The following is a 12,162-nucleotide window of genomic DNA, read 5'->3' as shown; positions in this document are numbered from 1 at the left end:
TTAAGGCTGAATGGTTTTCTGGAGACGGAGAACTAACTCCAAAGAGATAGTTAATTTATGGGTTTAGCCAGAGTTACGAATTCAACCTGATTGTAGAAAAGGTGAGAGGAAGCTAATTGCTTGACGTTTATCGCAAATTGAAAAGAAAACCATGACTACACTGTTTTTGTGTAACGTACCATAACATCAGATTACTAAAATCATTAGGTATACCATCTGACTGCGTCTGATAGGTTGTGTGAGGCCACCACAAAAGTATTAAAGTTTAATGTTCAGTTGTAGATTAAAGAAAGGGGGATGTGGTACCTTGTCAATAACGATTATACGATACACACCTATGCATACGCGCACCTGCGCGGTGGACCGACAATAACAATAGGCTCCGCGACGCCGCTCAAGAATGATCAGTCTTTTATACACACTCAAGCTACTCACACGCGGTTACCACAGAATATATTCAGCAAGCTGTAATATTTTCTAAGGTAAACCAAATATTCTCAAATTTTACCTGCCAGATGCACAACTAGTTAGCTATAAACGGTACAAATTTGGACTCGATTGGATAACTTTACATAAAGTTGGAGTAACTCTAGTAAAATGTTTAATATTTGAGTGTTCTTCGTAAAATTGCTATATCTCTGGATTAAGTGAACCGAATGAAATGAAATGTCGCACAATTATGACTAATACATAGCTCTTTGAAAAACCTTTGACTTGACTTAGACACGTTCAAACACGGAGACAAATTGCGTTCGTTTGAAACAAAAATAATCATGTTTATCCGGTAAACTGATAAAATATTTAAAACAAAAATATTAATTTTTAAAACTAACTCAATTACATATTGATTTAATACCCATTGAAGAGCCCCCCGTTCCGCCGTCGAGAAGATAAACAAAACTCTCAAGTTCCAGCTGCAGCACCAAACAATATTTCCTCTTGCAAAAAAGTCAAGTTTCACCAAAAGTTTCCACGAAATCCCATTGATTTCGGGAGCGTATGTTATCTACATGATGTTGGCATTGAAAGTGCCACACGGGAAGTGGGTTTTCCTAGAGAAGGAATTGACTTTGTAAATTTAATTGGAAAACAAATATTTCCGTACACACTTAATTTTGATTACCGAGCTCGATAATTTTTTGACGAGATTAAAACTGCTGAGCACCGAGCTCGTTCAGCAAAAATGCATTGTTTACCTTTTCCATACGATTTTGACAGTTGTTTTACTGAACCTCAGTAAAATCGATTACCGAAACTACCGAGATCGTACTGCTGTTATAATCTCGTCAAAAAAGTACCGAACAGGCAATTCAGAAATAAGTGTGTAGGGCCGACCTGCCACAAAAAAACAAAATTTTTTACATTTGTTTCTTACATAACCTGTCAAAAGATGCATGTTTGTTTCAAAAATGGATTGAATTTGCTTCAAATGTGACGTTCGATTTGCTCCAAACAGTTTTATTTTTGTTGCCAGAACAAATTGACAATTTATTTGGATTTACCTGAAATATTTTTGATTTTACCATGCTTTTTTCTGCGTGAAGAAAACAAAATTTACAGCTTGTTGATAACTTCACGAAAAAAATCAATCATTTGAATGATTTTGCAAATGTGTAACTAGTGCCACTTAGTGACGAAATTTCGAAACAAGTGGACCATTAACTGTAAGCTCTTGACTAACTGAATAACATTGCCGAAGACACCATCTTTCTAAGTGGTGAGAGTCCTGAGATATATGAAATTTAAAATTTGCTTTATCTCTGGCGTAGCTTATTGGTGGAATTTCCAAATAAACGATCCATCACCATCCATCATGGAATCGTAAATAAAATTATTAGAGAGCAGATTTTTGAATCAGTTTAACCAGATGTTTGACATAACAATAATGGGGAAAAGGATGAACAATTAAAAATAAACTTTCTAAAACACAATATGTGTCTAACAACTTAAACAGTTTTGTCTTCGTAAATACGGCTCTGGGCCCATTGTGCAGTGTGGTGGCTGTATCACTTCCATCACCAAGCCACGTTTGTGTTGTTAACCTTCTTCGGGCATTAAAAAAAAGTTACGAATAATGCATTGGGGTCATTATGACCCAGAAAATCAAACTCTTATAGAATGATGATTTTTTCACCAATTCAAATGACCAAAGTTTTATTTGATAGATAATTACGTCAAGAATGTGTTGATATATTGAAATAGTGGTTCCGGGATCATTGGCCACCGGGAATCTGCTACACAGGGCACCATGTCGGGTATGTGGGATAGCACTACATTTTGCCAGTAGTTGTGGAATATCTCGCATTCTGGACCACTTAGAAAGATACTGTCTTCGGCAAAGTTGCTCAGAAGACTAAGAGCTTTCACATAGGAAATAATTTAGTTCGAGAATCACTCACTGCGTGGCGCTAGTGTTCCTATAAGCTTCCAGTTCAGTCTGAACGTCGTATATCTCGCGTTCTAGACCACCTAGAAGGATCTTGGGCAAAGTTGCTCAGAAGACTAAGAGCTTTCACATAGATAACAATTTAGCTCGAAAATCGCTCACTGCGTGGCGTTAGTGTTCCTATAAGCTTCCAGTTCAGTCTGAACGTCGTATATCTCGCGTTCTGGACCACCCAGAAGGATACTGTCTTCGGCAAAGTTCCTCAGAAGACTAAGAGCTTTCACATAGGAAACAATTCAGTTCGAAGATCACTCACTGCATGGCGCTAGTGTTCCTATGAGCTTCCATTTCAGTCTGAACGTCGTATATCTCGCGTTCTAGACCACCTAGAAGGATACTGTCTTCGGCAAAGTTGCTCAGAAGTCTAAGAGCTTTCACATAGTAAACAATTTAGTTCGAGAATCACTCACTGCGTGGCGCTAGTATTCTTAGGTGTTTCCAGTTCAGTCTGAACGACGTATATCTCGTGTTCTGGACCACCTAGAAGGATACTGTCTTCGGCAAAGTCACTTAGAAGACTAAAATCTTTCGCATGGAAAACAATTTAGTTCGAGAATCACTCACTGTGTGGCGCTAGTATTCCTATGAGCTTCCATTTCAGTCTGAACGTCGTATATCTCGCGTTCTGAACCACCTAGAAGGATACTGTCAAAGTTGCTCAGAAGTCTAAGAGCTTTCACATAGTAAACAATTTAGTCCGAGAATCACTCACTGCGTGGCGCTAGTGTTCTTAGGAGCTTTCAGTTCAATCTGAACGTCGTATATCTCGTGTTCTGAACCACTTAGAAGGATACTGCCTTCGGCAAAGTTGCTCAGAACAATAAAATCTTACGCATAGAACACAATTTAGTTCGAGAATCACTCACTGCATGGTGCTAGTGTTCCTATGAGCTTCTATTTCAGTCTGAACGTCGTATATCTTGTGTTCTGGACCACCTAGAAGCATACTGTTTTCGGCAAAGTTGCTCAGAACACTAAAAGCTTTCGCAAAGAAAACAATTTAGTTCGAGAATCAATCATCGCATGGCGCTAGTGTTCCTATGAGCTTTCAGTTCAGACTTAACTTCGTATATCTCGTGTTCTGGACCACTTAGAAGGATACTGTATTCTGAAAAGTTGCTCAGAACACTAAAAGCCTTCGCAAAGAAAACAATTTAGTTCGAGAATCACTCACCGCATGGCGCTAGTGTTCTTAGGAGCTTTCAGTTCAGTCTGAACGTCGTATATCTCGTGTTCTGGACCACTTAGAAGGATACTGTCTTCGGCAAAGTTGCTCAGAAGACTGAAATCTTTCGCATGGAAAACAATTTAGTTCGAAAATCACTCACTGCGTGGCGCTAGTGTTCTTGGGAGCTTTCAGTTCAATCTGAACGTCGTATATCTCGTGTTCTGAATCACTTAGTTAGAAGGATACTGTCAAAGTTGCTCAGAACAATAAAATTTTTCGCATAGAACACAATTTAGTTCGAGGATACTGGCAAAGTTGCTCAAAACAATAAAATCTTTCGCATAGAACACAATTTAGTTAGAAAATCACTCACTGGATGGCGCTAGTGTTCCTATGAGCTTAAATTTCAGTCTGAACGTCGTATATCTCGCGTTCTGGACCACCTAGAAGGATACTGTCTTCGGTAAAGTTGCTTAGAACACTAAAAGCTTTCGCAAAGAAAACAATTAAGTTCGAGAATCACTCATCGCATGGCGCTAGTGTTCCTATGAGCTTTCAGTTCAGTCTTAACTTCGTATATCTCGTGTTCTGGACCACTTAGGGTCGATTTCTTCACCCTGGCTTAGGCGTTAAGCCAGGTTCAACTATATGGGTAAGCCTGGCTTACGAGTTAAGCCGAGGTGAAGAAATCGGCCCTTAGAAGGATACTGTCTTCTAAAAAGTTGCTCAGAAGAGTAAAATCTTCCACATAGAAAACTATTTAGTTCGAAAATCACTCACTGCTGGCGCTAGTGCTTTTTTGAGTTTCTAGTTCAGTCTGAATGTCGTATATCTCGCGTTCTGGACCACTTAGAAGGATACTGTCTTCGGCAAAGTAACTCAAAAGACTAAGAGCTTTCACATAGGAAATAATTTAGTCCAAGAATCACTCACTGCGTGGCGCTAGTGTTCTTAGCAGCTTCCAGTTCAGTCTGAACGTCTTATATCTCGCGTTTGAACATCTTAGAAGGATACTGTCTTGCGAAAAGTTACTCGGCAGACTGAGAGCTTTCAAATAGAATACAATTTAGTTCGAGAATCACTCACTGCGTAGCGGTAGTGCTCTCGGTAGCTTCCAGTTTAGTCTGAACGTCGTTTATCTTGCGATCTGGACCACTTAGAAAAGTAACTTGGGAAAAGTTACTCAGAAGATTGAGAGCTTTCACATAGGAAACAATTTAGTTCGAGAATCACTCGCTATGTTGCGCTAGTGCTCTTGGGAGATTCCAGTTTAGTCTGAACGTCGTATATCTCGCGATCTGAACCACTTAGAAGGATACTGTCTTGGGAAAAAATGATCGAAAGACTAAGAGCTTCCGCATAGAAAACAATTTAGTTCAAGACGGAATCTACTTCAGGATTCCCTTGTGAAATTTCAGTAGCAATTCCTTTGGAAAGCCATTCGGTAATTTCTTGAGGGTGCCTTCATCTATGTCAACATTCAAACGTATTTGGAAATTGCTTCTTGAAATATTCTGAATTTTGATTTTTGATGGTCTTCTTGAAAATACACTCCCGTTCAAATGTTTGGGGTCACCCCCTCAAAAACATGTCATTTTTTTAGCCCCATATCTCCGCCAATTTGCGTCCGATTTCAAATCCCTAGGTTTCATTCAAAAGATAATAAGTCAAAGAAACTTTGAACTTGATTTAAAAGAAACTTTTTCAAAAAATTTTGTATGTAAACTTAACTTAAAGTTGCCAAATTTTCTAAAAAATGAATATAAACTTACGGCAGCGTCGCTGGAAGTTGGGTCGACCAAATTTTAAGATGAGAGCGGTAATATGACCCATTTTCTATTAGCTTTCAACTGCTTTTTACAGAACTTAGCTTAAAAATCTAGAAAAAAAGTTATTAAGTAAATTAATCCTTGATGTCATCGACCAAAAGTTTGGGGTTACCCCTCAATATGATGTATCGGCCAAAAGTTTGGGGTCACTATCGTAAAACATGGAAAAGTGATTTGTTGATATCTTTGTCATCTTTCATTCAATTTTAATTCTTTTTGGCTTATTTGAAACAAAATGAATGATACTTACTGCATAGACATTGAACCACACATATTTGTTGAAATTTACATACTAAATCTTAACGTAAAGTTGCCTCATTTTTTGAAGCGTGGTAAAATGTGCTAACTTTACATAACATTTTTATATACAAAAATCGTTAAATACGTTAAGTTAAAGACATCAAACGTAAATTTAGTTAATTATCTTTGAAATGAGCCAAAAATAATTAAAATTGAACTATAGATGACGAAGATATCACCAAATCACTTTTCCATGTTTTACGAAAGTGACCCCAAACTTTTGGCCGATACATCATATTGAGGGGTAACCCCAAACTTTTGGTCGATGACATCAAGGATTAATTTACTTAATAACTTTTTTCTAGATTGTTTAGCTAAGTTCTTTAAAAAGCAGTTTAAAGCTAATAGAAAATGGGTCATATTACCGCTCTCATCTTAAAATTTGGTCGACCCAACTTCCAGCGACACTGCCGTAAGTTTATATTCATTTTTTAGAAAATTTGGCAACTTTGGGTTAAGTTTACATACAAAATTTTTTGAAAAAGTTTCTTTTAAATCATGTTCAAATTTTCTTTGACTTATTATCTTTTGAATGAAACCTAGGGTTTTGAAATCGGACGCAAATTGGCGGAGATATGGGCCTTAAAAAAATGACATGTTTTTGAGGGGGTGACTTCAAACTTTTGAACGGGAGTGTACCTTGATTTTTGGAAATTCTTAAGGTAATTCCGATGAGCTTTTCTCCGGCCATGCCATTGTATTTTTTTTTCAATTCGTGAGGAGTATCTAATTGAATTTCCAAAGTAATAACAAACGAAATTCTGTAAGGATTTTCTAAAGGAGTTTCCAATGCTGAAAGAATACTGAAGAAATTTTTAAAAATTCAATTTTGCAAAGAGCTGTCGAAAGAATAACAAAAGTAATTGTCAGCTAAATTTACAAAGGGATTGCAGATGAAACTTCCAAAGAAAGCCGGTATGAACCAGCCTACGGCAGAAAATCCCTGAATAATGAGATAAAAGAAAACTTCCAAAGAAATTGATAAAGGAAATCCCGTAAGAGTTGCCTGATAAATTTGCACACCTTCTTCAGCCAAAGACCACAGACTGAATATAACTTACACTAGACAACGGATTACATGTAAGACTGTAATATATACAGTGGCTCAATGAAGAATTTTCCGTTTCGCGAAAATTTTCTCCCGACCGGGATGGGAATCGAACCAACAATTCGTGGCTTACAATACGCCTAAAAGGCTGGCGTTACTAACAGTACAATCACGAACCCCACAGTTATGCTGTAGGTATTTTCAAATATAATAACTTCAATCAATTTCCAATATTACTGCTGAGAAATTTCCAAAAGATTTATCGAACAAAATTTCAAAGAATTGCCGAAATAGAAAACCCAAAAAAAGCTTATATGAAGTTTTGGATCAAATCCACTAAATATTGCTAAAGAAATTCCGCCAAAAGGAAATTCGAAATATTTTCGCAGGGTTACTTTTAAGAAATTCGCCAAAACGATTTGCAAAAGAAATACCGAATCAGTAAGAATTGGCACATATGTTTCCAAAAGAATGTTACAAATATTTCCAAAGTAATAAGCATAGGGTTTTCCAATTGAATTGTAAAAAAAAACAAAAAGTACTTTCAGACGGGACTCCCAAAGAAATTTCCGTAGAAGATTTTTTTTGAAAAAGTCCACAAAGCCATTGCCGAAGCATATGTTGCATACACACTTAAAACTGATTCTCGAGCTCGGCAGAAAAAATTGCCGATTCCAAACGGCAAGTCAAGATTTTGCTGATTTATCAGCAAACAAATCGTTTTTGCCGAGATTGTTCGAAAGAGTTTGCCGAAACATCAGCAAATTAATTGAAAGCTTCGAAAACTGACAGCATTTTTTGCTGAACCCATCGGTATTCAAAGATTTTACCGAAATCAGTTAATCAGATTACCGAGATATCAGCAATTATGTCATCCATTGCCGAATTTCGGCAATACAACTGTCACTTTTGCAGCCGCCATGCCTCAATGAAAAAGCAAAACAAATCAATCTTACATTTTGCTGAAGGTGCTTGAAGTGTTTTCTCAAAGGTAAATAACTATTGTATGCAAAAATATAATACTTCTGTAAGTAAATGATTGCTTATAACAGCTTATAACGCATCCCATTCTAGCAACCACGCTAATTTGATGCTGTTTTCCGAGGAGCTAATTTGATGCTGTTCCCGTTACAGGAGCTTTTGTTTTGGGTGGTCTTGAAGTGAAAAAAGAAAAGAACACCGCCGGCAACAAACTAAATTTTTTTATTAATTAATTGTAAAAACAAACGATATACAAGTTACGAGTTATGACTTTTTTATTGTGTTACCATACGTGCGCAAAGTTCTTGATTTTATTTCAAATATTTTTCTCATCCCAAAACCAAAATAAAACAAATTGCCGAGATTCAGCAAATTTATTTTCGCTGGAAAATTATTTTGCTGAGCGTTCAGCAAATATTTTTGCTGAGAATCTCGGCAAAATATCGTTAGCTGTCATTTCTGTGATTGCCGAGGTCTCGGCAAATCTCATTTTTGCTGAGGTGATTGCCGAGCACTCGGCGGTGCCAATCTCGGCAATCGGATTGCCGAGATTCGGCGAAAAAAACTTAGTGTGTAAGTTCCTAAAAAATCTTGAAAACTTTCACCAAAGAATTTTTTTATCTATTCGTATATTTGGAAGGCTCAGGCGCCACATGGGCATAACTGAGCCGAAATCTTTTGTTATTACATTGATTTTACATTTAATTTATTACTGCCTTAAAACTATGTTAGTTTGGGAAGCCGAAGTACTCGCGGCTGTTTCAAGGTTAAGGATTGAAAAAAAAATAAAATAAAATAAAATTGGGAAGGATGGATTTATGGGTTTAAAACTAAGTTATAGTTATTCTAAAAACATTGATGGGACAAATTGTCCATATCTGTAACGGAACCAAAAAGAAAGGACTTTATCGGTAGACAACGACAACAAGGAGACAAACGGAAGGCGGGCGACGACAGACAGGGGCGAACAACAAAACCAAAAGGCGGACAACGAAAACAAGGTACATAATACATCAAACTCTGACAACAACACGTTTCAAAAGCTGGTAAATCAGGTTCATGTATTCCAAATCAAGTCCTGCCAACACTTCTCTAACGGGTTTCTGCTGTTTTCCTCGGACCCGGAGAATTTCATGCAGCCCAAATCTGACCTCAGGAATTGCTGCACAGATATCGAAAGTCGTAACTGAAAAAAAAATCCGAATAAACTGCATGACCCGAGATTAAACTGACAGCTCCAAAGAACACAAGTACCACGTTGTGAGAGAATTTTGAAATAAACTTTCAATGTAAAAGCTTCTTTTCTTCTTGGAAGGTTTTACAAACATAGTAACACGGATACACAACGATTATATCAAGCTTTCAGCTTCTAAGAACAATACACCCCAAAAATTTTTAACTAAAATTTGTCGAGTTGAAAGTTTTAGCAAAATATTTGTGAAAATTCAGCAAGGTTTGCTGATTTGTTCAGTCAAATCTACTGATCACCATCAACGTTTTGCTGTAACTCAGCAAATTTTGCCGAAAGTTCAGCAAAAAAAGCTTAATCTTTCAGCACATCAAAATTTGGCTGAAAGCGTCTTGGTGTGTAGCATCACATCATGAAAACTCTTAGTCTTTTGAGTAACTTTGTCGAAGACAATATCCTTCTAAGTGGTAAAGAGCGCGAGATATACGACGTTCAGACTGAACTGGAAGCTCCTAAGAACACTAGCACCACGCAGTGAGTAATTTTTGAACTATTTTTTTCCTATGTAAAAGCTCTTAGTCTTCTGAGCAACTTTGCCGAAGACAGTATTTTTCTAAGTGGTCCAGATCACGAGATATACGGCATGCAGACTGAATTGGAAACTCCTAAGAACAATAGCGCCACGCAGTGAGTGATTCTCGAACAAAATTGTTTCCTATGTGGAAGCTCTTAGTCTTCTGAGCAACTTTGCCGAAGACAGTATCCTTCTGGTTGGACCAGAACACGAGATATACGACGTTCAGACTAAACTGGAAGCACTTAAGAACACTAGCGCCACGCAGTGAGTGATTCTCGAACTAAATTGTTTACTATGTGGAAGCTCTTAGTCTTCTGATCAACTTTGCCGAAGACAGCATCCTTCTAAGTGGTCCAGATCACGAGATATACGACGTTCAGACTGAAATGGAAGCTTATAGGAACACTAGCGCCACGCAGTGAGTGATATTCGAACTAAATTGTTTCCTATGTGAAAGCTCTTAGTCTTTTGAGTAACTTTGCCGAAGACAGTATCTTTCTAGGTGGTCCAGAACGCGAGATATACGACGTTCAGACTGAACTGGAAGCTCTTAGGAACAATAGCACCATGCAGTGAGTGATTCTCGAACTAAATTGTGTTCTATGCGAAAGATTTTATTGTTTTGAGCAACTTTGCCGAAGACAGTATCCTTCTAAGTGGTTCAGAACACGAGATATACGACGTTCAGATTGAACTGAAAGCCCCTAAGAACACTAGCGCCACGCAGTGAGTGATTTTCGAACTAAATTGTTTTCCATTCGAAAGATTTTAGTCTTCTGAGTAACTTTGCCGAAGACAGTATCCTTCTAAGTGGTCCAGAACACGAGATATACGAAGTTAAGACTGAACTGAAAGCTCACAGGAACACTAACGCCATGCGGTGAGTGATTCTCGAACTAAATTGTTTTCTTTGTGAAAGCTTTTAGTGTTCTGAGCAACTTTGTCGAAAACAGTATCCTTCTAGGTGGTCCAGAACGCGAGATATACGACGTTCAGACAGAACTGGAAGCTCATAGGAACACTAGCACCATGCAGTGAGTGATTCTCGAACTAAATTGTTTTCTATCTGAAAGATTTTGTTGTTCTGAGCAACTTTGCCGAAGGCATAATCCTTCTAAGTGGTTCAGAACACGAGATATACGACGTTCAGATTGAACTGGAAGCTCCTAAGAACACTAGCACCACGCAGTGAGTAATTTTTGAACTATTTTTTTCCTATGTAAAAGCTCTTAGTCTTCTGAGCATCCTAAGAACACTAGCGCCACGCAGTGAGTGATTCTCGAACTAAATTGTTTTCCATGCGAAAGATTTTAGTCTTCTGAGTGACTTTGCCGAAGACAGTATCCTTCTAAGTGGTCCAGAACACGAGATATACGACATTCAGACTGAACTGGAAACACCTAAGAATACTAGCGCCACGCAGTGAGTGATTCTCGAACTAAATTGTTTACTATATGAAAGCTCTTAGACTTCTGAGCAACTTTGCCGAAGACAGTATCCTTTTAAGTGGTCCAGATCACGAGATATACGACGTTCAGACTGAACTGGAAGCTCCTAAGAATACTAGCGCCACGCAGTGAGTGGTTCTTGAACTAAATTGTTTACTATGTGAAAGCTCTTAGACTTCTGAGCAACTTTGCCGAAAACAGTATCCTATTAGGTGGTCCAGAGCGCGAGATATACGACGTTCAGACTGAACTGGAAGCTTATAGGAACACTGGCGCCACGTAGTGAGTGATTCTCGAACTAAATTGTTTTCTATGTGAAAGCTCTTAGTCTTCTGAGCAACTTTGCCGAAGACAGTATCCTTCTAAGTGGTCCAGAATGCGAGATATTCCACAACTACTGGCAAAATGTAGTGCTATCCCACATGTCCGACATGGTGCCCTGTGTAGCAGATTCCCGGTGGCCAATGTTCCCGGAACCACTATTTCAACATATCAACACATTCTTGACGAAATTATCTATCAAATAAGACATTGGTCATTTGAATTGGTGAAAAAAACATCATTCTATAAGAGTTTGATTTTCTGGGTCATAATGACCCCAATGCATTATTCGTAACTTTTTTTGTGGCGCCATTTTGGTTTCACCTTAAGAAAAAAATTTTTTTTCAAAAGACTCGTTTCGGCAAAATATTAAAAGTCAAGAAGTTTCATTAGGATAAGTTAACTAACAAAAGAGATATTAATGCTTGAAATCGCGTTTTGGGTCATAATGACCCTAATGCACGACGAAGGTTAATGATGGCTTTCAGCCTCTCGTCTATCCATGTGCAGTTGTAGCCGTGCTGGATAGAGCGCAGGGTACTGTGAATCACCATTATAGTGTCTCGGTTCGATTCGCCGCCCGTTTTTCTTTTTAAACATGTTTTGGTAATTGATGCCGCCGCTGCTGCTATGACCAGTCTAAAAATAGAACAAGTAAAGAGAAACCAATGCGACAGAGCACACGCACACATGCGAAATTTTCCTTTTCCAGATTCTAGGAAGCCGATACAGTTTTTGGTATACTGCCACCTACCAATTTTTGTATTTGCAAAGCCTTAATACAATATTTGTATATGTTTCAAACCGCATTGTATTAGAATCTGCCAATCTCCGGTTGCGTGTAGTAGCTACAAC

This window comes from Aedes albopictus, chromosome 3 (genome assembly GCF_035046485.1).
Source record: "Aedes albopictus strain Foshan chromosome 3, AalbF5, whole genome shotgun sequence".
NCBI lineage: Eukaryota > Metazoa > Arthropoda > Insecta > Diptera > Culicidae > Aedes > Aedes albopictus.
Note: the sequence above shows the minus strand (reverse complement) of the source record.